Here is a 24839-nt window from a genome sequence, read left to right on the forward strand (position 1 = left end):
AGGGTTTTCTAGAGGGAGGTGGTCTAAATCTTCTCGGGGTTTCTCAGCTTGTTGGACTATCTTTGTACAATCATGGTGCAGGGTGCCATCATCTGGGAGGGTGTAGGAGTGCAAATATCCAGAGATGTAGTGATCAGGTGGGATTGCTATGAGGAATTATAACAGATATAGGGTAAGCCATCTGTGTCAGCAATGAAAGCATTGCGTTGACTGGGTTTATGTTGGATTCTTTTTTTTTTTTTATAAAATTTTTTATTGCGTTTCTTTCCATAGGTTAACAGATTAATTTACATAGCAACATGCAAGAAACATTTTTTTTATATATATGAAGAAGAATAAAAAAAAGAAAACAGAAGTTAGATATCAACAGTTCACTTTCTTTTGGACCTCCTCACATCCTCTCAACATTGCATTCATTATTCTAGCCAGTTCAGCAATTTGTTATCTTGTTTCACATCTTATTGTACCTTTAAATTTATTATGTTACCAATTTCGGAAATTTGTAATTTGGTTTCAACACTTTTAATAAACATAATATTTTGTTTCTAATTTATCTCGTTTTTTCGTCATTACTTACTTTATCATTTACTTAGATAAATTGCAGAAGCGTAACATTTCTTAATCGTGCACAATCTTAACATTCAAACAACTTATGGTATTTTTGCAAATAGTCCTTAAATTTTTTCCAGTCCTCCTCTATTGTTTCTTCGCTCAGATCTCGGATTCTGCCAGTCATTTCTGCCAACTCCATGTAGTCCATCAACTGCGTCTGCCAGTCCTCCAGCGTGGGTAAATCTGGTGTCTTCCAGAACTTTGCAATAAGGATCCTTGCTGCTGTGGTTGCATACATAAACAAGGTTCTATCCTTCTTTGGCACCTTCCGGTCCACCATGCCCAGGAGAAAGGCCTCTGGTTTCTTGGAAAAGGTATATTTAAATACCTTTTTCAGCTCATTGTGTATCATTTCCCAGAAGGCCTTTACTTTCGGGCAGGTCCACCAGAGGTGAAAGAATGTCCCTTCTGCCTCCTTACATTTCCAACACTTATTATCAGAAAGATGATATATTTTAGCCAACTTGACTGGGGTCATGTACCACCGGTATACCATTTTCATAATGTTCTCTTTCAAGGCACTACATGCCGTGAATTTCATACCGGTGTTCCATAACCTTTCCCAGTCCTCAGACATAATGTTGTGTCCTACATCCTGTGCCCATTTTATCATAGCAGATTTAACTGTCTCATCCTGTGTGTTCCATTTAAGCAGCAAGTCATACATCCTCGAAAGTACCTTGGTCTTTGGTTCTAGTAACTCCGTCTCCAGTTTCGATTTCTCCATCTGGAAACCCACTTTTTTATCCATTTTAAATACCTCTTGAATTTGAGCATAATGTAACCAATCTCGCACCTTACTTTTTAGTTTGTCCTGGCTTTGGAGCTTCCAGTTGTCTCCAACTCTTTCAATTAATTCCCAATATTTTGGCCAATAGGCCTCCATATTGGGCCTTTTTTTAGAAATCTTGGCTTCCACTGGTGATAACCACCTCGGGGTCTTACTTTCTAATAAGTCCTTATACTTCATCCAGACGGCAAAAATTGATTTTCTGACAATATGGTTTTTAAACAGTTTGTGAACCTTCGCCTTGTCATACCACAAGTATGCATGCCAACCATAAACGTTGTCAAACCCTTCCAGATCTAGGACATCGGTGTTTTCCAACAGAAACCAATCCTTCAGCCAGCAGAAGGCTGCAGCCTCGTAGTACAACCTTAAATCCGGCAGGGCAAACCCCCCTCTTTCTTTTGAGTCAGTTAGTATTTTGAATTTTATTCGGGGCTTTTTGCCCTGCCAGACAAACTTAGAGATGTCCTTCTGCCATTTTCCAAAACATTCCATTCTGTCCACGACCTGAAGGGTTTGAAATAAGAATAACATTTTTGGCAAAACACACATCTTTATAGCTGCGATTCGGCCTGACAAGGTAAGTTTCAATCTTGACCAAATATCCAAGTCTTTTTTAATTTCCAACCAACATTTTTCATAATTATCTTTAAATAGGTTTAAGTTTTTGGTGGACAAGGATACCCCCAGGTATTTCACTTTTTTAACCACACTTAGCTCTGTCTCTTTCTGGTACCCCTCTATCTCTGTAGGTGTCAAATTTTTGACCAAAACCTTAGTTTTTTGTTTGTTTAGCTTGAATCCCGCCACCCGACCAAACTCCAAGATAAGTTCAAGAACTCTTTTTGTGCTAGATTCTGGCTCCTGTACTGTCAAGACTAAGTCATCTGCAAAGGCTTTCAGTTTGTATTGTTTTGCTCCGACCACTATACCCTGCACCAACTGGTCCTCCCTGATCATATTCAGCAATACCTCCAGAACAGAAATAAATAACAGAGGTGATAGAGGGCACCCCTGTCGTGTCCCTTTTTCAATTTGGAGTTCCTCCGATACCACATTGTTCACTATCAGTTTGGCTTTTTGCTCTGAATAGATTGCTTCTAAACCATTTTCAAACCCCCGTCCCACTCCCATCCCTTTCAGGTTTTTCTTCATAAACATCCAAGAAATGTTGTCAAATGCTTTCTCCGCATCAATAAAGATTAAAGCTGCCCTTGTGTTTCTAATTCGCAACAGCTCCAATATATCAATAATGTTCCTAGTGTTATCAGACATGTGTCTACCAGGGAGAAAGCCGGCTTGGTCCTTGTGAATTACTTCATTTAGTACATTTTTAAGTCTATTCGCTAAAATGTCTGCAAATATTTTGTAATCCACATTCAGGAGTGAGATGGGACGGTAGTTCTTAAGCTGGGTCTTTTCCTTTTCTGATTTGGGTATCAATGTGATAAATGCTTCTTTCCACGTTTCCGGTGCCCTTCTCCCCTCCATAATCTGGTTACAAACCTCCAACAACGGTTGTATCAAGCAATCCTTCAAAGTCTTATAATATTTGGAGGTGAGTCCATCCGGGCCTGGCGATTTGCCAAGTTGCATATTTTGGATGGCACCTTCAATTTCCTGTTGAGTTATTTTGCTGTTGAGAATTGATCTTTTGTCTTGACTTATTTTGGATAGTCCATTTGTCCTCAAAAATTGGTCTATTTCCGATTCTTTCTGAGGCCCCTGTGCATAAAGCTCTTTGAAATATCTGTGGAAGCACTTTCTTATTTCTTCTGGTTTCTGAACTATTTTTCCTTGAATCTCCAAGTTTGTGACCGTATTTAACTTTTGTCTTTTTTTCAACTACCAAGCTAACAACTTTCCACATTTATTTGCTGATTCAAACGATCTCTGCTTCATTTGTTTAATTTTCCATTCAATCTCTTGATTGATCAATTTCGAATATTGAGCTTGATGGAATTTGATCTCTCTTAGCACCTCTTTTGACTTTGGTTTGGTTCTCAGCTTTTTCTCTCCTTCACTTATTTTCTCTAGAATTTTTTCCTTTTTTCCATTCCAAAATTTTCTCTTTATTGTATTCTGTTGTATCAGAAACCCTCTCATTACAGCTTTACTTGCGTCCCAGATTGTTCTTTTCTCCACCGTAGTGTTCAAATTTATTTCAAAATAGTCCTTTAGCGTTTTTTGGGCCTTCTTAACAATCTCTTGATCTCTTAACAAGGTGTCATTCATTCTCCATCTGAAGGATCCAGTTGGGATAAGTCTCAATTCCAATTTCAAGGCGTTATGGTCGGAGCAGGTTTTTGGGCAGATTTCCACTTTTCTTGTTTTCGGTGCCAGCCCTCTAGATCAGTGTTTCCCAACCGGTGTTCCGCGGCACACTAGTGTGCCGTGAGACACCGGCTGGTGTGCCGTGGGAGGGAGGCGGGCGAGAGGCGGCGGTGAGAGGCGGCAGGGAGGATCCGCGTCGAGCCGGGGCGGCTCCGCGGTGGTCGTGCCGAGCGGCGGGGCAGCGCGCGCAAAAGGGAGGAGCGCGAGACAGCGGAGGAGGAGGAGGCCGGCATGTCCGGGCAGCAGCAGCAACAGCAGCAGGAGCAACTCCCGGCGACGGCTCCTCCTCCGCCCGCTATCGCAGCCGCCGCCGCCTCAGCTGCCGCCGCCGCCTCAGCTGCCCTCGCTCTGCTGCCTCCTCCCACCCCGGCAAGGGGGAGGGAAAAAACTTTCATTTTTGTGCGTCCCTCCCGGCGTGACGCTGCGCGCTGACGTCACGGGGGCGGGGCTTTAATGGTGGTGTGCCGCGAGATTTTTTTCTGGTAAGCAGGTGTGCCGTTGCCCAAAAACGTTTGGGAAACACTGCTCTAGATATCCAAATTTGGTCAATTCGTGTCCATGACAGATGGGCCTCAGAAAAGAAGGTTCCTTCTTTACCCAAGGGGTTCCTTGTCCTCCAGATGTCAATCAAGTCCATATTGTCTGTCATTTCAAAAAAGGTTTTAGGAAGTCTGCCGTCTGTTGTTAAGTTTTGATTTTGGGGTTTGTCCATATTTGTTGACACCACCCCATTCATATCTCCCATCACAATAATATTAGAGTAATCCAGATAGTCCATCATTGTCTCATGCAGCTTCTTGTAGAATTCTGATTTTCCATCATTTGGCGCATAAATTCCTAATATCAAAATCTTCTCCCCTTGTGTTTGAATTTCAATTGCAAGAATTCTTCCATGATCATCTTTAAATAGAAATTTTGGTGACAGGTTCTCCTTTGCATAAATTACAACGCCTCTTTTTTTGACTTTGTCTGATGAAATAAATTCTTGGCCAAGTCTTTTGTTGATTAATACTTTCCTGTGGAGCCTAGTCACATGTGTTTCTTGGAGGCATATTACGTCCAATTGTTCTTTTTTTAGGATATGAAATATCCTCCTTCTTTTTTCCGGGGAATTCCCGCCATTTATATTCCAACTAAGTAGCTGCAGAGACATCCTGTTCTAATTAAGATGTTCTTAGGATGAGGTGCCTTCCTTTTGCTCAGGTCCCGAGGGTGCAGGCGTTAGCCCGCCTCCAGGCAGTATTGGTGTTGGTAAGCCTGGAAGCCAATCTGCTCCTTTTTGGAGATCTTCTCCGTGGTCGTGAAGGAACTTTTGGTTATCTTCAGGTGTTCTGATTTTAACCTTCCTTTCTTTGTAGGTAAAAGATAATCCTTGTGGAAACTCCCACCTATAGGGAATTGCGTTGTGTCTCAGCAATTTTGCTAGTTCTGTATAGGTGGCTCTGAGGTCCAACAACTGTCTCGGAATATCTCTGTAAATTTCCACCCTTTTGTCTTGAATTTCAATTGCTTTTTTGAAGTGAAGACCTAGGATCTTATCTCTCTCCTCCTTTGATCTTAAGATTATCAAGCAGTCCCTGGATCTGTCTTTCCTTACCAATCTTCCCAGTCTATATGCCGAGACAATCCTGAAGTCTATATCTTCCTTTAAACCCCAGAACTTCGTGAATTCCTGTGTCAAGTATCCAATCAGGTCTCCTTGCTCGAGTTCCGGGATGCCTCTCAATTTGATGTTGCTCTCGCGATTTTTCAGTTCCACCATTGACAGATAAATTTGTTGTTCACCCACCTGTTTGTGCAGGGGCTTGACTTCTCCTTTTATTTCTTCAACTTCTTTTTGTAGAGCTCCCACTTTCTGAATTGCTTCTCCAGCTAATTCCCGGTTTTCCGCCGTTGCTCCTTGCAAATTCTCTATAGCTTGCGTGTGCTGGGAAACTTGATCAGTCAATTTTTGAATCGAGGAAGTCGCTTTATCTATTTTCAAAGACTGGTCATCCACTTTCTGGTTTAGACTTGATAGTTGCTCCAGTATTTGTTTTAGTAGTGTGTCTGACCCACCTGCTGCCATATCTTCCTCAGTGGGCTTCTCGGTTATTTCCCCTTCCCTCTGGGTCACCAGTACAGCTGGAACCGACGATCGGCGTCCTTGAGTCAGTGTTGTTTGTACAAATTGTGCTGGTTTTCTTTCCTTTTCTTTTTCCTTGGCCTCTTTAGATTCCTTAGCTTTAGATGCTCTTGTTCTCCCTGCACCACTCATTACACATCTGTCAGTGTTCAAGGTCAGATTGTCTATTGTTCCATGGGAGAGGCAAATTCAGTTATAAACAACCAGTGAAGTGGAATTCAAAACAAAAGTCAATTCCCAGGATTTTATAATCCGAAAGCCCTGTAGGGGGAGTGCCACAAAGTTTCAAAGACAAAGAAGGAAGTAATCCGCCATTAAAGTTCCAAGTTATTTCAAATCAGAAAATCCGATAGTCCAACAGTCCCTTCAAAGACTCAAAGTTCCCCAAAGCACCTTTTATAGTTCAGCAAAGTTTCACAAAAGGTGCTTGCAACAGTATCACATCCAGTCTTTTCTGCTCAAATGTATCAGTTACGCTCCAGCAAAGTTTTTGCAACTGTTTCCGCAGTTTAACACAGTCTCCCTCTCTGGCAGCCCGACGATCTGGCTCCTTAAAAATACAGCCCAAAGAAGAAAAAAGATAGGAGGAAAGTCCCCATTTACTACTTCTTTTAGTCAATGTCCATTTCCACCTTCAGTTTAAAAGAACAAGCAGGTCTGATAGCACGAAAAAGTTAAAACTTCCCACAGTCCCGTTTCAAGCGCTTTCCGCTTTTTAAAGCTTTGCTTTGATCTTGTCAGCAATGTCGGAAGACGGACTTCCCTTTTCTCGTCTCCCGTTTTCAGCCAGATTTGAAAAATTCTTTGCCAAATTTTAAACCCCTTTACTCACGGGTATGTTGCTTGCAGTTTGGTGTTGGTTTTAGGAAGAAGGATCAGCGCTCATCTGTAACAGCCGCGCGGCTTCACTTCCGCGGAAAGAGCGATGAACTCACAGCACCGCTACCCCTCCTTCACTCCGGGTCTCCTTACGGGGTCCCTTCTGTGTTTTCAGAGCAGCTTCTGGTGCCCGCCGAGTCCCACGGCCACGGGCTCACTCTACCCGTGGTTTGTCTTGATGGGTCGTCGCTATGCCGCAGCGAACGACCCTTTTCCGCGGAGCCCCTCTTCAGAGAACGAAGAGGACCGCCATTACAGTTTCGCGCCGCCCCCGGAAGTCGGTTTATGTTGGATTCTTAAGCCTTATCAGAGGGAAAACTGGCCACTCTCCAGGCACTCGGCTTAAGATCCTTGTTGACCTCCCCGTCTGCGTCTCCCGGCAGGATACAGGCTAGGTCACTATCGGCGATCCCACTCAGCGTGAGAGGGACACACCACTCCTCCCTCCTCCCTGCCTCCCTCAGGGAGGGGGAAAGAGACAGACAGAATTCTATTTACATCGCTTTATTTCTGTCTTTGCAGCAGTACAGAGAAACGCGTCTGCACTCATCAGACTCCAACAGTAGAGAGAAAAAACTCCACCCCTGTACTTCCAGTCCAGGTCAGATGACACTCTGAGCTAACATCCGGTGCTCAGAACAGTGAATAGACTGCCCCTTCGTTCCCATGGTACAGTCCCAAACATCAACATCCTGTTTTGCTTTGCAGCCACCTGCAGCTCGCTCTCACATTGCTGCTTTTTTCCTGACATATCATATTTTGATATGATTCTTGATCAATCTACACCCCTGCATCCCTGTTCCATTCCTCTCTTCCTCACATGTCACGTACACAGCAGTTGCTTCACCAGGCAGGCATCATGGGCCATAAAGATAGTGGGCAAGTTTCTTTGAAGCAGTTTCTTATATATTAATCTTAGGATGTTAATCTTAGGGCCAGGAAACAGATCTCACATGAAGGTGATAATGATCCGCTGTCCTCCTGGTCATCCTTCTTATCATATGTACTGATTGTTTATTACCTCCGGGGTTGCCATATGCTCTTTGTAGTTCTGTTCTTTGTTTACCCCAGAAATATTTGTGCTTAATTAGTTTTAGTAGTTTAACTTGTCCCCACGTGGGTTTGTGGAAATGCTCAGAAGAAATCTGATTGGTTCTTACGAACACTCTGTAAAAAGTTCTTTTGTGAATAAAACGGCCTGGGCCAGGGGCTGCACATGGACAGGCACAGAGAGAGAGAGAGACGATTTATATGCACCCTTCCCAGAGTCTTGCTGGTTCAAGCCTCTGTGTGTATTCTTATTAATCAGAGTTCAATCCTTCCTTTACTTTGCGAACGCAACAGGAGGGGTAGTAGGGTTGCTGGGTTTAGGGAGTTGACCCGTTTAATAGTGACATTGTATGGAGTTAACAGGAGGGCTTCATAACGGTTTAGACGTGGGTTTGAGAAGTGGTGGCAGCCCCTTAGAGCTAGAAGGGTTGAGACTGCGTGGGGAACGTGTATTGTGATCTTATGTCCCAACACTGTCTCTTGAGCCTTTTGAAGGAGGAGTGCAGTGGCAGCAATGGCTCTCAAGCAACTCACTGCTCCCTTTGCAGTATTGAGTTATAGACTGTAATATGCCACTGGCCTTTCTTGATCTCGGAAGGGCTGGGTAAGAACTCCTGAGGCTACCCCCATTTGTTCATGAATGAATAGGTTGAAAGGGATGCGATAGTCCAGGAGGCCCAAGGTGGGGGCAGATCGTAATTCCCTCTTAAGGCTTTCAAAGGTGTTATAGGCTTCCTCTCCCCAAACCAGTTCATCAGGATGATCTTGGCGGGTCATAGTGGACTGGGGTTTAGTTATTTCGCTGTAGCCGGCAATCCAAGCTTGGCAGAAGCCTGCCATACCAAGGAAGCCTGGCAATTGTCTCTTTGTTTTGGGGAGGGGGATTTTGGTGACTGCCTCTATTCTGTCAGTTGCTAGGCTTTGGGTGCCTATCCCCAGGATATGTCCGAGGTATTTTACTTCCTGCTTGCAGTATTGCAGCTTCTTAGGCAAAATAAAAAAATTCCTTCCAGTAGCACCTTAAAGACCAACTAAGTTAGTTCTTGGTATGAGCTTTCGTGTGCATGCACACTTCTTCAGATACACAGTCACGGTGCTCATTGAAGGAGCTTCTTAGGGGACACCTTGTGTCCTTTATATGCTAGCTCGAGAAGGAGGTGTTTTGTGTCTAATTTACACGCCTCCTCGCTGGTAGAACATATTAAAATGTTGTCTACATAGAGCAGATAGGTAGACCAGACAGATGTACATCCTGTAAATCCTGGTGTAATATTGCAGAAAATATAGCGGGTGATTCCGCATAACCCTGGGGTAGTCTGGTCCAGGTTAGTTAACTAGGTCCCCAGGTGAAGGCGAAGAGGAATTGACTCTCAGGGGCTAGAGGGAGACTGAAGAATGCAGAGCATAGATCTGCAGCGCTGTACCATGTAGTTCCTGCCAGGAAGGGAATTTAGAAGGGAATTTGGGTTGCCCACCACTGTCTCAGGTCCTGAACAAATTGTTCATTCACCCACAAATAGCAAAGCGAAGTGTAATAAGGCTAAACAAAGCAAAACAGGTTGTTTTGGGTTCCATCTACATAGAAAGAAGAATCCTCTGTGGGCCTGAGGTGTTTGAGATGGCCTGAGCATTGCTTGCACCTGAAGCAGCTTGCACCTGAAGCAGTCCAGGCAGCTCCGTGGGACACGATTCAAGAGAAGCTCCGCAACCACTACGCGCCAAAGCCATCCAAGATTGCTGCCCGCCATGCGTTTTACCACCGGAACCAGGCAGCGGGGGAGTCAATCAACAACTACACCACCACCCTGCGACAGGCTGCAATGCACTGCAAGTTCTGAGACTTAGACGATGCCCTGATGGATCGATTCGCCTGCGGGGTCCGGGACATCTGTCTGCAACGGTGTCTCCTCGCCAAACCAGACCTCACGCTGCAGAAAGCCATTGAGGAGGCCGTGGCCTCGGAAGCTGCTGATCCTCAAGCCAGCAGCCCACGTCTTGCTAGGAAGCCAGTTCCAGTGCATCATGAAGAGGCCAGCAGTGATGAGGCATCCTCCAGTGAAGACGATGACGTGCACCAGATAAAGCGGGAGCGCAGGAAGTTCCAACAGAAGTCCAAAGGTCAATCGGAATATGCCGGCTGCAGAGGCAACCATTCCCGTGCCAAGTGTCGATTCAGAGATGCCATCTGTCGGAAGTGTTCCAGAAGGGGCCACATTGCTAAGGTCTGCCGATTGGCTCCGTCCAGCACCCCCCCTTCACTGCCTCACAAGTCCAAGTCTTCACTCCAGTCCGCCAAGGAAAGCTGTTTCGCTCTCACCAACTGCCACTGCCCGTCTGGAACCACTATTGGCCAAACCGACTCGCCTACGCGACGCAAGCTAAACGTCACGGTGCTCATTGAAGGAGCTCCATGTGACATGGAGATTGACACTGGGTCTGCCCTGTCCATCGTGTCTTGGAGCACCATCAAAAGACTGGTACCCAGAGTGTCTAAAAGGCAACTCGACTCTCACCGTGTACACCTGAGAGACTACCAGGGAAACAACATTCCCGTGGTAGGCGTTGGCCGGTTCCAGATCACCTTCAAGGATTTTTCAGGCCTGCTCTGACTGGTGGTGGTCGAAGGTCAGCGGCCAAGCCTCCTAGGGCTAGACTGGTTTGATGGAAGTCACCAGCATCAACTGCATCTCTAACGCAGAGACTGAGGATCTGGTCAAAGACTTTGCTGAGGTTTTTGACGGCACTTGGGGCAATATACAGGTACGCCCATCTCCTTTAGCCTTGATCCACAAGTCGCCCCCATCAAGCTAAAGCCACGCCGGGTTCCCTTTGCTCTCAAGGCTAAGGTGGATGAACAATTGGACAAGCTGATCGCCCAAGGAGTTTTGGAGCCAGTTGACCACGCCAAGTGGGAAACCCCCATCATCACGCCTGTCAAGCCGGATGGGTTGGTGAGAATCTGCGCCGACTACAAGTGCACAATCAACAAGGCACTTCAGCAGCATGCTTACCCGGTTCCTATTGTTCAACACCTGCTGCGTTCCTTGGATGAGGGTAAGGTCTTTGCTAAGCTGAACCTTGCCCAAGCCCATCAACAACTGCCCGCCGATGATGCCACCGCTGAAGCCCCGACAATCGTCACCCACCGAGGGGCATTCTGTTGCCGCCGTTTGTAGTTCGGAGTAAATGTGGCTCCTGGGATCTTCCAAAGCCTTATGGAGCGTCTCCTGCAAGGGCTTCCGGGCATGGTACCATATTTTGATGATGTCTTGGTGTCCGCAGACTCACACCAGCAGCTGTTCGAGCGCCTCCACACCGTACTGACCAGGTTCCAAGAGGCAGCGCTCAAGGTAAAGAGGGAGAAGTGCCAGATCGCCGTTCGCAGGGCAGCAGTTGAAGAAAGAGCAAAAAGGGTTTTCTTGTGTGTGTGTGTTTCTTTGTGGCTGATTAGCTGTTCTCCCTGTGCAAAGGTCAGAGGGGGCAGGGTTTCTGTTGAGGCAGGTGATTAGCTGTGGGAAGAGCTTATCAGAGCTTGCAGGGCAGCAGCGCGCGCAGTTTGATCCATCGTGTAGATTTAGGGGAGCTAGTCTCAAACGTTCGTTGGGGGAGACCTAGGGTTTTTTTTGTGGGAGGAGTTATTTGTCCTGTCTTCACGCTTTTTATGATGGAGGACCGCTGTAGCCACCCCCAATGACACATTCTCAAGATGGAGGGGGAGGGAACAGCTGCAGTCGCCTGCGGTTCCTGCGCAATGTTTGCCATCTTGCCAAAGGTTGCAGGCAGCTTTACCTGTAGCAATTGCATGTTGATTGCCCTCTTAAAAGACAAAGTCCAGCAACTGGAAGAACGTGTAGCTACGCTCCAAAGAATTAGAGAGCTGGAGCTCTTCTTGGAAGCAACAGAGCACACCGTCTCCACCAAGGAGGAGACAGGGGACTCCCCTGAGAAGGAGGCTAGTTCACCAACACAGGAGCCAGATATATGGAGAAACGTGACTCAAAGAAGTAGGAGGCCCAGGGTTCGCTCTGATTGTTTAGAAATACACAATCGCTTTGAGGTCCTCTCCCCTAGCATGGAAGACGAAGAGCAGACTCCATTTGAGGATCTCTCCCTCATTACAGTCGATCAGGTATATGAAGACGAGCAGCAAAGTCAGTCCTCAGGGAATGTGCAGGCGACCTTGGAACGGACAGCTCACGGAAGAACCCCGACCAAACCTAAGAGGAGGCGTGTAGTGGTGATAGGGGATTCCCTACTGAGGGGAACAGAAGCAGTGATCTGTAGGCCTGACAAGATGTCTCGGGAAGTGTGCTGACTCCCCGGGGCTAAGATCCAAGATGTAACTGAACGACTGCAAGGAATCATAAAACCCACTGACAAATACCCCTTCCTCTTGGTTCATGTGGGAACCAATGACACTGCAAGCAATAGCCTCCAGAAGATCAAAAGAGACTACGAGGCCCTCGGCAGGAAATTGAAGCAACTAAATGCACAAATTGTCATCTCATCTGTCCTCCCAGTTGAACGACGTGGCCCAGGGAGAGAGGGGAAAATAGTGGAAGTGAACAGCTGGCTTCGCAAATGGTGTAAACAGGAACGGTTTGGATTCTTAGATCACGGACTGCAGTTTCTTGAAGATGGACTTCTGGCAAGTGATGGGCTGCACCTCACAACGGTTGGGAGAAATGTTTTTGCCAAGAATCTCAGAAACCTCATCAGGAGGGCTTTAAACTGACTAATGTGGGGGAGGGAGACAGTGCTCCTGAAGGTAGGAGTCTATCAATTGATGAAGATGATCATCCAAATGTCATAGACCAAATGGAGCAAACAGCACGCAGACCTAGTGGTGGGAGGAAAAAATCCTTAAATAAGAGACACGGGGGAATGATTAATGGACTTCAATGTCTGTACACTAATGCGCAAAGCATGGGAAATAAACAAGATGAGCTTGAGCTCTTGGTACAGCAAACTAAATATGACATAATAGGCATCACTGAAACCTGGTGGGATAAGTCCCACGATTGGAATGTAATAATGGGGGGATACAATCTATTTCAGAGAAACAGACCAGACAAGAAAGGAGGAGGAGTGGCGTTATATGTCAGGGATGTGTATACCTGTGAAGAGATCCAAGATTTAGAACCTCAAAGCCAAAGTGAGAGCATTTGGGTCAAAATTAAGGGAGAGAAGAATAACAGGGACCTCATTGTGGGAGTTTACTATAGATCCCCAAGCCAAACGGAGGACATAGATGATGCCTTCCTGGAACAGATGGCCAAGCATGCAAAAGGAAGGGAGATAGTAGTAATGGGGGACTTCAATTACCCGGATATTTGTTGGATGTCAAAATCAGCCAAGAGCATACGGTCAAACAGATTCCTCACTGGCCTTGCAGACAACTTCATTGTCCAGAAAGTGGGAGAAGCAACAAGAGGAACAGCCATTTTAGATCTGGTCCTAACCAATATTGATGACCTGGTTAGTGGGGTAGAAGTGGAAGGATCATTCGGCGCGAGTGTTCATGCTCTTCTGAAGTTTACTATACAGCGGAAAGGAGCAGCCAAGCATACTAGGACTCAATTTCTTGACTTTAAGAAAGCTGACTTCATAAAACTTAGGAAAGTGCTGGGTGAGATCCCATGGACAGTAATACTAAAAGGAAAGGGAGTTCATGATGGCTGGGAGTTTGTTAAGAGGGAGATACTAAAAGCACAACGTCAGGCAATACCAATGAGACGGAAACATGGAAGGTGCCTAAAGAAGCCAGGGTGGCTATCTAAAGAACTTAACTGAATTAAGATTAAAAAAGCATGTGTACAAAAAATGGAAAAGGGGGGAAACCACCAAAGAGGAATTCAAACAAATAGCCAGCACGTGTAGACACAAAGTCAGAAAAGCTAAAGCACAGAATGAACTCAGGCTTGCTAGAGAGGTTAAAAGCAACAAAAAAGGCTTTTATGGGTATGTTCGTAGCAAAAGGAAGAACAAAGAAACAGTGGGGTCACTCAGAGGAGAAGTTGGTGAAATGCAAACAGGGGACACAGAAAGGGCTGAACTCCTCAATGCCTTCTTTGCCTCAGTCTTCTCTGATAAAGAAAACAATGCCCGACCTGAAGAATTTGGAGCAAATGATTCAGCAAAGGAAACACAGCCCAGAATAACTAAGGAGATAGTACAAGAATACTTGGCTAGTTGAGATGTATTCAAGTCTCCAGGGCCAGATGAACTGCATTCAAGAGTATTAAAAGAACTGGCAGATGTGATCTCAGAACCACTGGCAGTCATCTTTGAGAATTCCTGGAGAACAGGCGAAGTCCCGGCAGACTGGAGGAGAGAAAATGTTGTCCCTATTTTCAAAAAGGGGGAAAGAGAGGACCGAAATAATTACCGCCCAGTCAGTCTGACATCAATACCAGGGAAGATTCTGGAGCAGATCAGCATGGATTTCTGAAAAATAAGTCGTGTCAGACTAACCTGATCTCGTTTTTTGACAGAATTACAAGCCTGGTAGATGAAGGGAACTTATTTTTCAGACTTATTTTTCAAACTTATTTTTCAGACTTATTTTTCAGAAATCCATGCTGACTATTGGTGATCACAGCATTCCTTTCTAGGTGCTCACAGACTGTTTGCTTAATGATCTGCTCCAGAATCTACCCTGGTATTGACCAGATCTAAAATGGCTGTTGATCTACTCCAGAATCTTCCCTGGTATTGACCAGATCTAAAATGGCTGTTCCTCTTGTTGCTTCTCCCACTTTCTGGACAATGAAGTTGTCTGCAAGGCCAGTGAGGAATCTGTTTGACCGTATGCTCTTGGCTGATTTTGACATCCAACAAATATCCGGGTAATTGAAGTCCCCCATTACTACTATCTCCCTTCCTTTTGCATGCTTGGCCATCTGTTCCAGGAAGGCATCATCTATGTCCTCCGTTTGGCTTGGGGATCTATAGTAAACTCCCACAATGAGGTCCCTGTTATTCTTCTCTCCCTTAATTTTGACCCAAATGCTCTCACTTTGGCTTTGAGGTTCTAAATCTTGGATCTCTTCACAGGTATACACATCCCTGACATATAACGCCACTCCTCCTCCTTTCTTGTCTGGTCTGTTTCTCTGAAATAGATTGTATCCCCCCATTATTACATTCCAATCGTGGGACTTATCCCACCAGGTTTCAGTGATGCCTATTATGTCATATTTAGTTTGCTGTACCAAGAGCTCAAGCTCATCTTGTTTATTTCCCATGCTTTGCGCATTAGTGTACAGACATTGAAGTCCATTAATCATTCCCCCGTGTCTCTTATTTAAGGATTTTTTCCTCCCACCACTAGGTCTGCGTGCTGTTTGCTCCATTTGGTCTATGACATTTGGATGATCATCTTCATCAATTGATAGACTCCTACCTTCAGGAGCACTGTCTCCCTCCCCCACATTAGTCAGTTTAAAGCCCTCCTGATGAGGTTTCTGAGATTCTTGGCAAAAACATTTCTCCCAACCGTTGTGAGGTGCAGCCCATCACTTGCCAGAAGTCCATCTTCAAGAAACTGCAGTCCGTGATCTAAGAATCCAAACCGTTCCTGTTTACACCATTTGCGAAGCCAGCTGTTCACTTCCACTATTTTCCCCTCTCTCCCTGGGCCACGTCGTTCAACTGGGAGGACAGATGAGATGACAATTTGTGCATTTAGTTGCTTCTATTTCCTGCTGAGGGCCTCATAGTCTCTTTTGATCTTCTGGAGGCTATTGCTTGCAGTGTCATTGGTTCCCACATGAACCAAGAGGAAGGGGTATTTGTCAGTGGGTTTTATGATTCCTTGCAGTCGTTCAGTTACATCTTGGATCTTAGCCCCGGGGAGTCAGCACACTTCCCGAGACATCTTGTCAGGCCCACAGATCACTGCTTCTGTTCCCCTCAGTAGGGAATCCCCTATCACCACTACACGCCTCCTCTTAGGTTTGGTCGGGGTTCTTCCGTGAGCTGTCCGTTCCAAGGTCGCCTGCACATTCCCTGAGGACTGACTTTGCTGCTCGTCTTCATATACCTGATCGACTGTAATGAGGGAGAGATCCTCAAATGGAGTCTGCTCTTCGTCTTCCATGCTAGGGGAGAGGACCTCAAAGCGATTGTGTATTTCTAAACAATCAGAGCGAACCCTGGGCCTCCTACTTCTTTGAGTCACGTTTCTCCATATATCTGGCTCCTGTGTTGGTGAACTAGCCTCCTTCTCAGGGGAGTCCCCTGTCTCCTCCTTGGTGGAGACGGTGTGCTCTGTTGCTTCCAAGAAGAGCTCCAGCTCTCTAATTCTTTGGAGCGTAGCTACACGTTCCTCCAGTTGCTGGACTTTGTCTTTTAAGAGGGCAATCAACATGCAGTTGCTACAGGTAAAGCTGCCTGCAACCTTTGGCAAGATGGCAAACATTGCGCAGGAACCGCAGGCGACTGCAGCTGTTCCCTCACCCTCCATCTTGAGAATGTGTCATTGGGGGTGGCTACAGCGGTCCTCCATCATAAAAAGCGTGAAGACAGGACAAATAACTCCTCCCACAAAAAAACCCTAGGTCTCCCCCAACAAACGTTTGAGACTAGCTCTCCTAAATCTACACGATGGATCAAACTGCGCGCGCTGCTGCCCTGCAAGCTCTGATAAGCTCTTCCCACAGCTAATCACCTGCCTCAACAGAAACCCTGCCCCCTCTGACCTTTGCATAGGGAGAACAGCTAATCAGCCACAAAGAAACACACACACACAAGAAAACCCTTTTTGCTCCTTCTTCAACTGCTGCCCTGCTAGGTCTGATAAGCTCCTCCCACAGCTAATCCCCTGCCTCAACAGAAACCCTGCCCCCTCTGACCTTTGCAAAGGGAGAACAGCTAATCAGCCACAAAGAAACACACACACACACACACACACACACACACACACACACACAAGAAAACCCTTTTTGCTCCTTCTTCAACTGCTGCCCTGCTCATTGATGTTTTGTAATGTGTTCCTAATGTTGTACACCACCCTGAAATCTTTTGCTAAAAGATTATAAAAAAATTGAATTATTAATATTAATAATAATATTTCACTCATGCACTTGCAAAGAGGTTGGATAAAGTTGGCTGGAAGTGCTGTAAAAATGATACATGGAGCAAGAGCAGCAAACAAATGAGAGAAAGGGGGTCAGCTTAGTTCCCATCTGGTTTATAGAAGAATAGAATAGTGGGAAAACATCCCTGTTACAGGATAAATAATACATTGAAAAAAGGCAGTTTAGAGCCTGGTTCTTACGCATTCTTATTGTGAAGTGAGTGAGTTCAGTGAGTCTTCTTCCCAAGAAAGTGGTTTTTGGCTTGTGGTGCTCATCTAGATTAGGAGGAGAGAGCTAAGAACCAGCATTTCTCTTAGAGGAAATTCTGTGTATGTGTTGTGGGCAAGAGGCACCCTCAACCTTGAGACTGATGTGAAGTGCCATAATTTCACCACCAGCAGACAAGACAAATAACATATTTGCTGGCAGGAGACAAACTGTAGCAGAACAGAAATGGTGCTGCATGCAACAAATAAGAGGTTAGGATAGAAAACGATACCTAAGCAGCCCAGTCTCACTCTCCCTTTCATACATTGAATCACCTGGGTATGGAGGGGGAAGGGATGCACAGAGCTCATAAACATAATCAATGTAGCCTACATTTATCAATTGAGAGCATAATGAATGTGGTTTGATGATAGGCATGTTAGAAGGTACATTAGTCATCCCAAGCTGACAAAATCCAAAACTGCGATCTAAATTGGATTTATTTATTTACTTACTTACGCAAAGCAAGTAACATGTAAACAAGTTACATAGACTGCCCTATAAATTCACTCTTTGGAAGGCTCTTCAATATACACTGGTAAAACACAATATTAAAAACAGCTCTCTCATTTTGCATTTCATTCTCAGTGTAAATAGAATAGTAGCAAGGAAAATAAATATTTATGGAGCTTTGTAAAAAAAAAAGGTAATACTTATAAAATTATAAAACTATTTCTTATATGAGCAAAAAGAGCATCTTAGCCTTCTTCCCAATAATCTTCTGTAACAGAAAGCGAATTAAGTGGTGGGGTGAGAAACACTTCACTAGTAATGCACACTGGAAGGAGGAAGGATAGAGAAAGGATTTTGCCAAGAACCAAGGCAGACCCCCTGTCTCACAAAGGAGGGCTATCTAGTCCCCCTCCCCAATTACCTGACCCTGGCATAGCCCAAACGTGTTCAAAGTTCATCAGAATCTCTCCCTCTGAAACAAGCTATTTACACCTGCTTCCTGACACTGTGTCACAATGGAATTATTTGGAGGTGGGTCTACCCAAAGGGGCAAGTCACCTCTGTGGCCTGTGAGTCCACCCTCACTCTTTGAGTAAACAAACTGGAGGTGTGCCATGAGAATACTCAGAGTGACGAATCCCAAGACTGAACTGTGGGGCTCTGGGTTTGTCAGTGGTGACCAGCTCCGCATTGTAGTCAGGGGGTCCTGGTGTATAGTTCTTGCTGGAGGAAGCAAACCTTTGGGAGATGCTGTAGGATGGCTGGTGGCACAGGTAAACATCTGGTTCAGGTATGGTATTCATTGCCGGGCCAGGCCCTCTCACCAGGTCTTTAGCATAGCCCCACACAGAGGCACTGGATGCCATTGAGAGGCAGGGAGCTGCAGGTTTGACAGGCAGCTTTGGACCCAGTGTCTGTGGAAGGGTGTATTGGTTGGGTGCTGGGTTTGGGCTGCTCACCCAGTAGTGCGTTCGAAGGCCCATAGTGTACGCTGGTGCATTCGACTCTTCAAGTGGGTGTATCTTCTCCACGTAGTACTCATTTGGGGCAGGCGTACAAGATATAACTGCAAGCCAAGAGCAGATAGGAGGTGACACCCCTCACTTGGTGCTCCCCACTGTCGAGCATGTGGATAAACCTGTGGATACTGTTGGGAATCAAGCCTTTATCAGGAGAAACTGGCAACTCTCCAGGCACCTGGCTTGATCTCCTGATGACCTCCCTGTCTGCATTGCTAGGTCGCGATAGGCGATCCTTCTCAGCGTGAGAAGAACACACCCCTCTTTCCTGCCCCCCCCCCCGGCAGGGAAAGAGATAGACAGAAACGTATTTACATGCCTTTATTTCTGTCTTTGCAGCGTTACAGAAAAACACGACTGCTCTCTTCAAACTCCAACAGCCGAGAGACAAACTCCACCTGTACTTCCTGTACAGCTCATATTACACTCTCAGCTAATTCCGGCGCCCTCTGCACTGTGAATTGACTGTCCCTCTGTTTCCCATGGAACAGTCCCAACATTCCCATTATGTTTTGCTTTCAAGCTACCAGCTCGCGGCCGCATTGCTTCTATATCGTAACATACTCCCCCATATGAATCAATGTGCGCTGCGAGCAAAGCGTGATCCAGAGAAGAAAACAAACAGTTGTTATACATATAACACTCCCCTGTTGTTTCAGTTCCACCCTTGGAACTACCCGCCACTGGTTTCCCCAGTGTACCTCTCTGGTAGTCTGACTTCCAAGGAATGAGTGCATCTGCATTACCTTGGCTAGGGAATGTAGTGTTACACTTAGCAACTCCCTGTTGTGTCTTTGTCTCTGACTTAGACACAGCTTCAACCTGTCTTGACTTGTCAACAATAGTAACACATGCAACAGCTAAGTTAGCAAACTCTTTTGAATACCTCTTGGGTGGTACACCCTTTGTAACTCTCTCAGACCTACGTATGAGGTGCTGATCCTCTTTGCTCACTGGTTCAGTCTCAGGACTCTTTGGAGAACCAGTTCCAATAGTAAACAGTGGTTCATCCTTCATTTGTGAAGGTCTAGCCATTGTGTGAGATTTCCTCTCAATGACTGTGTCAACTGAGCTCTTTGAGCTATCACTGTCACTCTGAGTACCACTGTAATCAGTAAAATCATCATCAACATCTGAATTGTCCTCAGTGGGAAATGTGTGAACAATTACTCTCTCCTGTTCAGGAGCACTCTCTAGAAATTTTCTGAGAATCACCTGACCAGATTCAGACAAAATTACTCTGTAGAGACCCTTTTCATAACCCACAAAAATGCCTCTAGCATTCTTTACTCCACCTGGAGCTTCTGTCTTCACATGAGACCCAAAAACCTTAAAATGGGCAACACAAGGTTTTCTACGGAACAGCTTCTCAAAAGGAGAACTTCCCAAATCTTTTGAAACCTTTCTCAATCAAGACTAACAATAACACAATATCGACTCCGCCCAATACTCATGTGGCAAATGTGAACTCAGCAATTGTGCCTTCATGCCATTTTACAATTCTTTGTTCACTTGCACACAGACACTTCTGTTCCATGCTTCTGCAGAAACAGCAGTCTTGTGCCTTATCCCTTTCTTATCCAGGAAATCCTGAAAATCCTGTAAAAGAAAAACTGGCTTTTCATCTGTGAAAAGACAATCAATGTTAGCATTATGGACATTCTTAACCTTGTCACAAAATTCTTTAAACCTTTCTAAGGCTTCTTGTGGTTTCTGCAATATATATACCCACACATAATGAGAGAAATAATCCACACACACAAGATAATATCTTGCATTGCCTCTAGATGGTGCTAGAGGACCAATCACATCAGCATACACTCGCTGAAAAGCTTTGATTACTTGCGTCGTCTTCTGGACGTTTTTCTACACACCTGCGAAAGAAATCATGTTAGATTCAGATGCATTACAATTTATGCAATCATTTTGATTAAAAGTCAACAAATACAGCCCATCTTTCTCTCTGGCAGAAAGATACAGCTCTCCATCTTTGAAGATTTTGCAGCTTTCTCTATCATAGGACAAAGTCAGTCCTTTCTTTGTGATCTGCGAAACACTCAGCAGATTGAACTTTACATCAGGAACCAAATACACATTGTTTATAGTCAAGTTCAGACTTTCAAGATGCACAGTTCCAAACCCGGTCGCTTTCAGCTCCTGGCCATTGGCCTGTTTCACAGTGAAGCTTTGCTTCTTAAATGTTGAAAACAGATCTCTGTGCGATGTCATGTGCTGTGTGCATCCCGTGTCAAGAACAAAAGCGTTCTCCGTTGAAAATGCGGCTTTTGTTGACAGCAATGCTTTTGCAGGTTTCTTTCTTTTTTTAAAAAAAAAAAATTATTAGAGTTTCCAATTTTTACAAACAAAAAGAAAAAAGAACAAAAAAACCCAAAACCACATAAATTTCACAGCTTATTTTCTCATAACATCTTTCCCCGACCTCCTCATACCTCCCCTTCTTGTATATCCAATTCAGATTATTCATACAGCAAATCCTTATCTCAAAGCATTACAGCTTAAAAAGAAAAAGAAGAAAAAAACACCTTATTTTCTTAGATTATTATAACTTTGAATAAAAGAAAACCATTTTATCAAATTCCTTTTACCATTACAGCTGAAAACCGCTTAATTTCAATCCAACATCATTCAACATTCCTTAATTTTGCAATATTTTTGTAAATAGTCCTTAAATTTTTCCCAATCTTCCTCTGCCGACTCTTCTCCCTGGTCACGGATTCTGCCAGCCATTTCTGCCAGTCCCATACAGTCAATCAGCTTCATCTGCCATTCTCCCAAAGTGGGCAAATCTTGCGTCTTCTAATACTTTGCAATAAGTATTCTTGCTGCTGTCGTTGCATACATAAAAAAAGTTCTGTCCTTCTTTGGCACCAATTGGCCAGGAGAAAGGCCTCTGGTTTTTTCAGGAAGGTATACTTAAATACCTTTTTCAGTTCATTATATATCATCTCCCAGAAAGCCTTAATCTTTGGGCACGTCCACCAAAGGTGAAAGAATGTACCTTCCATTTCTTTACATTTCCAACATTTGTTATCGGGCAAATGATAGATAGATTTTTGCGAGCTTGACTGGGGTCATGTACCACCTGTAAATCATTTTCATAATATTTTCTCTTAAGACATTACATGCCGTAAATTTCATTCCGGTGGTCCACAACTGTTCCCAGTCAGCAAAATTAATATTATGTCCAACATCTTGTGCCCATTTAATCATGACAGATTTAACCGTTTCATCCTGAGTATTCCATTTCAACAGCAAGTTATACATTTTTGACAAAATCTTGGTTTTGGGTTCTAACAGTTCTGTTTCCAGTTTAGTATTTTCCACCTGGAAGCCAACTTTTTTATCCAAATTGTAGGCCTCCATTATCTGATAATAATGGAGCCAATCTCTCACTTTACTTTTTAATTTCTCGAAACTCTGTAATTTCAGTTTATCTCCTTCTTGTTCCGAAATTTCCCAATATTTCGGCCATTTGGCCTCCATATTGAGCTTTTTCTGGGCCTTTGCTTCCATCGGTGACAACCACCTTGGGGTTTTATTTTCAAGTAAATCTTTATATCTTATCCAGACATTAAACAATGCTCTTCTGACAATATGATTTTTAAATGCTTTATGTGCTTTAACCTTGTCATACCACAAGTATGCATGCCACCCAAAACGTTATTAAAACCTTCTAAATCCAAAATGTCTGTGTTCTCAAGAAGCAGCCATTCTTTCAGCCAGCAAAATGCCGCTGATTCATAGTAGAGTTTAAAGTCTGGCAGGGCAAATCCACCTCTATCCTTTGCATCAGTTAATATTTTAAATTTTATTCTGGGCTTCTTGCCCTGCCAGACAAATCTAGAAATGTCTCTCTGCCACTTCTTGAAACAGTCCATTTTGTCCAAAATTTGCAATGATTGAAACAAAAATAACATTCTTGGCAATACATTCATCTTTATAACAGCAATTCGACCTAACAAGGAAAGCTTCAAGTTTGACCAAATTTCTAAATCTTTTTTAACTTCCGTCCAGCATTTTTCATAGTTATCTTTAAACAAATTTCCATTTTTAGCTGTCATATTAATCCCCAAGTATTTCACTTTCTTAACCACAGTCAAACCTGTTTCATTCTGGAACTTCTCTCTTTCCAATGATGTTAAGTTTTTCTCCAAAACCTTAGTTTTTAATTTGTTCAATTTAAATCCTGCCACCTGACCAAACTCTTGAATTAATTCTAATACTCTTTTGGTACTAGACTCTGGCTCCTGTAACGTCAAAACTAGGTTACCTGCAAATGCTCTCAATTTATATTGTTTAGCTCCGACCTGTATACCTTTAACCTGCCGGTCTCTTCCGATCATATTGAGCAGAACCTCCAGGACCGATATAAAAAGCAATGGGGAAATTGGGCACCCCTGTCGTGTTCCTTTTTCTATCTTAAATTGTTCCGTAACCACATTATTTACAATTAATTTAGCCTTTTGTTCAGAATATATTGCACCTATACCATTTTCAAAACCTTGGCCTACCCCCATACCCTGCAAGTTCTTTTTCATAAAACTCCAAGATATATTATCAAAGGCTTTCTCTGCATCCACGAATATCAAAACTGCTTTAGTGTTTATATTCACTTCTAACTTTTCCAAAATGTCAATTACGTTCCTCAGATTATCAGATAAATGTCTTCCCGGCAGAAAACCCGCTTGGTCCTTATGAATCTCTTCAATCAGTACTTTTTTCAGCCTCTTAGCCAAAATATCAGCAAAAATTTTGTAATCCACATTTAATAAGGATATGGGATGGTAGTTCTTAAGTTGAGTCTTTTCAGTCTCTGTTTTCGGTATAAGTGGTTCCTCTTCATCCTGGAGAAGAGTGACTAGTGGGGTGCCACAGGGTTCTGTCTTGGGCCTGGTCTTATTCAACATCTTTATCAACGACTTGGATGATGGACTCAAGGGCATCCTGATCAAATTTGCAGATGACACCAAACTGGGAGGGGTGGCTAACACCCCAGAGGACAGGATCACACTTCAAAACGACCTTGACAGATTAGAGAACTGGGCCAAAACAAACAAGATGAACTTTAACAAGGAGAAATGTAAAGTATTGCACTTGGGCAAAAAAAAAATGAGAGGCACAAATACAAGATGGGGGACACCTGGCTTGAGAGCAGTACATGTGAAAAGGATCTAGGAGTCTTGGTTGACCACAAACTTGACATGAGCCAACAGTGTGACGCGACAGCTAAAAAAGCCAATGCAATTCTGGGCTGCATCAATAGGAGTATAGCATCTAGATCAAGGGAAGTAATAGTGCCACTGTATTCTGCTCTGGTCAGACCTCACCTGGAGTACTGTGTCCAGTTCTGGGCACCACAATTCAAGAAGGACACTGACAAACTGGAACGTGTCCAGAGGAGGGCAACCAAAATGGTCAAAGGCCTGGAAACGATGCCTTATGAGGAACGGCTAAGGGAGCTGGGCATGTTTAGCCTGGAGAAGAGGAGGTTAAGGGGTGATATGATAGCCATGTTCAAATATATAAAAGGATGTCACATAGAGGAGGGAGAAAGGTTGTTTTCTGCTGCTCCAGAGAAGCGGACACGGGGCAATGGATCCAAACTACAAGAAAGAAGATTCCACCTAAACATTAGGAAGAACTTCCTGACAGTAAGAGCTGTTCGACAGTGGAATTTGCTGCCAAGGAGTGTGGTGGAGTCTCCTACTTTGGAGGTCTTTAAGCAGAGGCTTGACAACCATATGTCAGGAGTGCTCTGATGGTGTTTCCTGCTTGGCAGGGGGTTGGACTCAATGGCCCTTGTGGTCTCTTCCAACTCTATGATTCTATGATTCTATGAAATTTTGGTAGCAATTTCTCCTTTGCATATATCACCAAGCCTCTCTTTTTAACTTTGTCATACGAAATAAATTCTTGTCCCAATCTCTTATTAATAAGCATTTTCCTGTGTAGCCTCATTACATGTGTTTCTTTTAAACAAATCAAGTCCAATTCTTCTTTCCTTAATACATGAAAAACAGATTTCCTCTTCCGAGGGGAATTCAGTCCATTACAATTCCAGGTTAAAAGTTGCAGAGCCATGGTAAGTTACTTAGCTTTCCCTCCAACTGCACCGAGTTGTTGTTGTTCTTCTGTCGGTGGTGTGTCTTTCCCTGGGCCCGGGAATCCAAATGACAAGTTTGCTATGTCTAGAATTCCTTTTCCTGATG

At 44.2% G+C, this 24839-nt stretch overlaps 1 pseudogene across 1 annotated transcript in view; it reads right to left on the bottom strand.

Annotated features, from left to right (window-relative positions):
• Nucleotides 1-17906: 17906 nt before the first annotated feature.
• LOC308578008 (protein CIMAP1C-like) overlaps nucleotides 17907-24839 on the bottom strand; it is a 33088-nt pseudogene continuing 26155 nt past the window's right edge. The window contains exon 5 of the transcript in view: nucleotides 17907-18656. The product of the transcript in view is annotated as a protein CIMAP1C-like (transcript). The remainder of the gene's footprint in view (nucleotides 18657-24839) is intronic.

The sequence above is a fragment of the Podarcis bocagei genome (genome assembly GCF_964188305.1).
Source record: "Podarcis bocagei genome assembly, chromosome: W".
NCBI classification, from domain to species: Eukaryota; Metazoa; Chordata; class Lepidosauria; order Squamata; family Lacertidae; genus Podarcis; species Podarcis bocagei.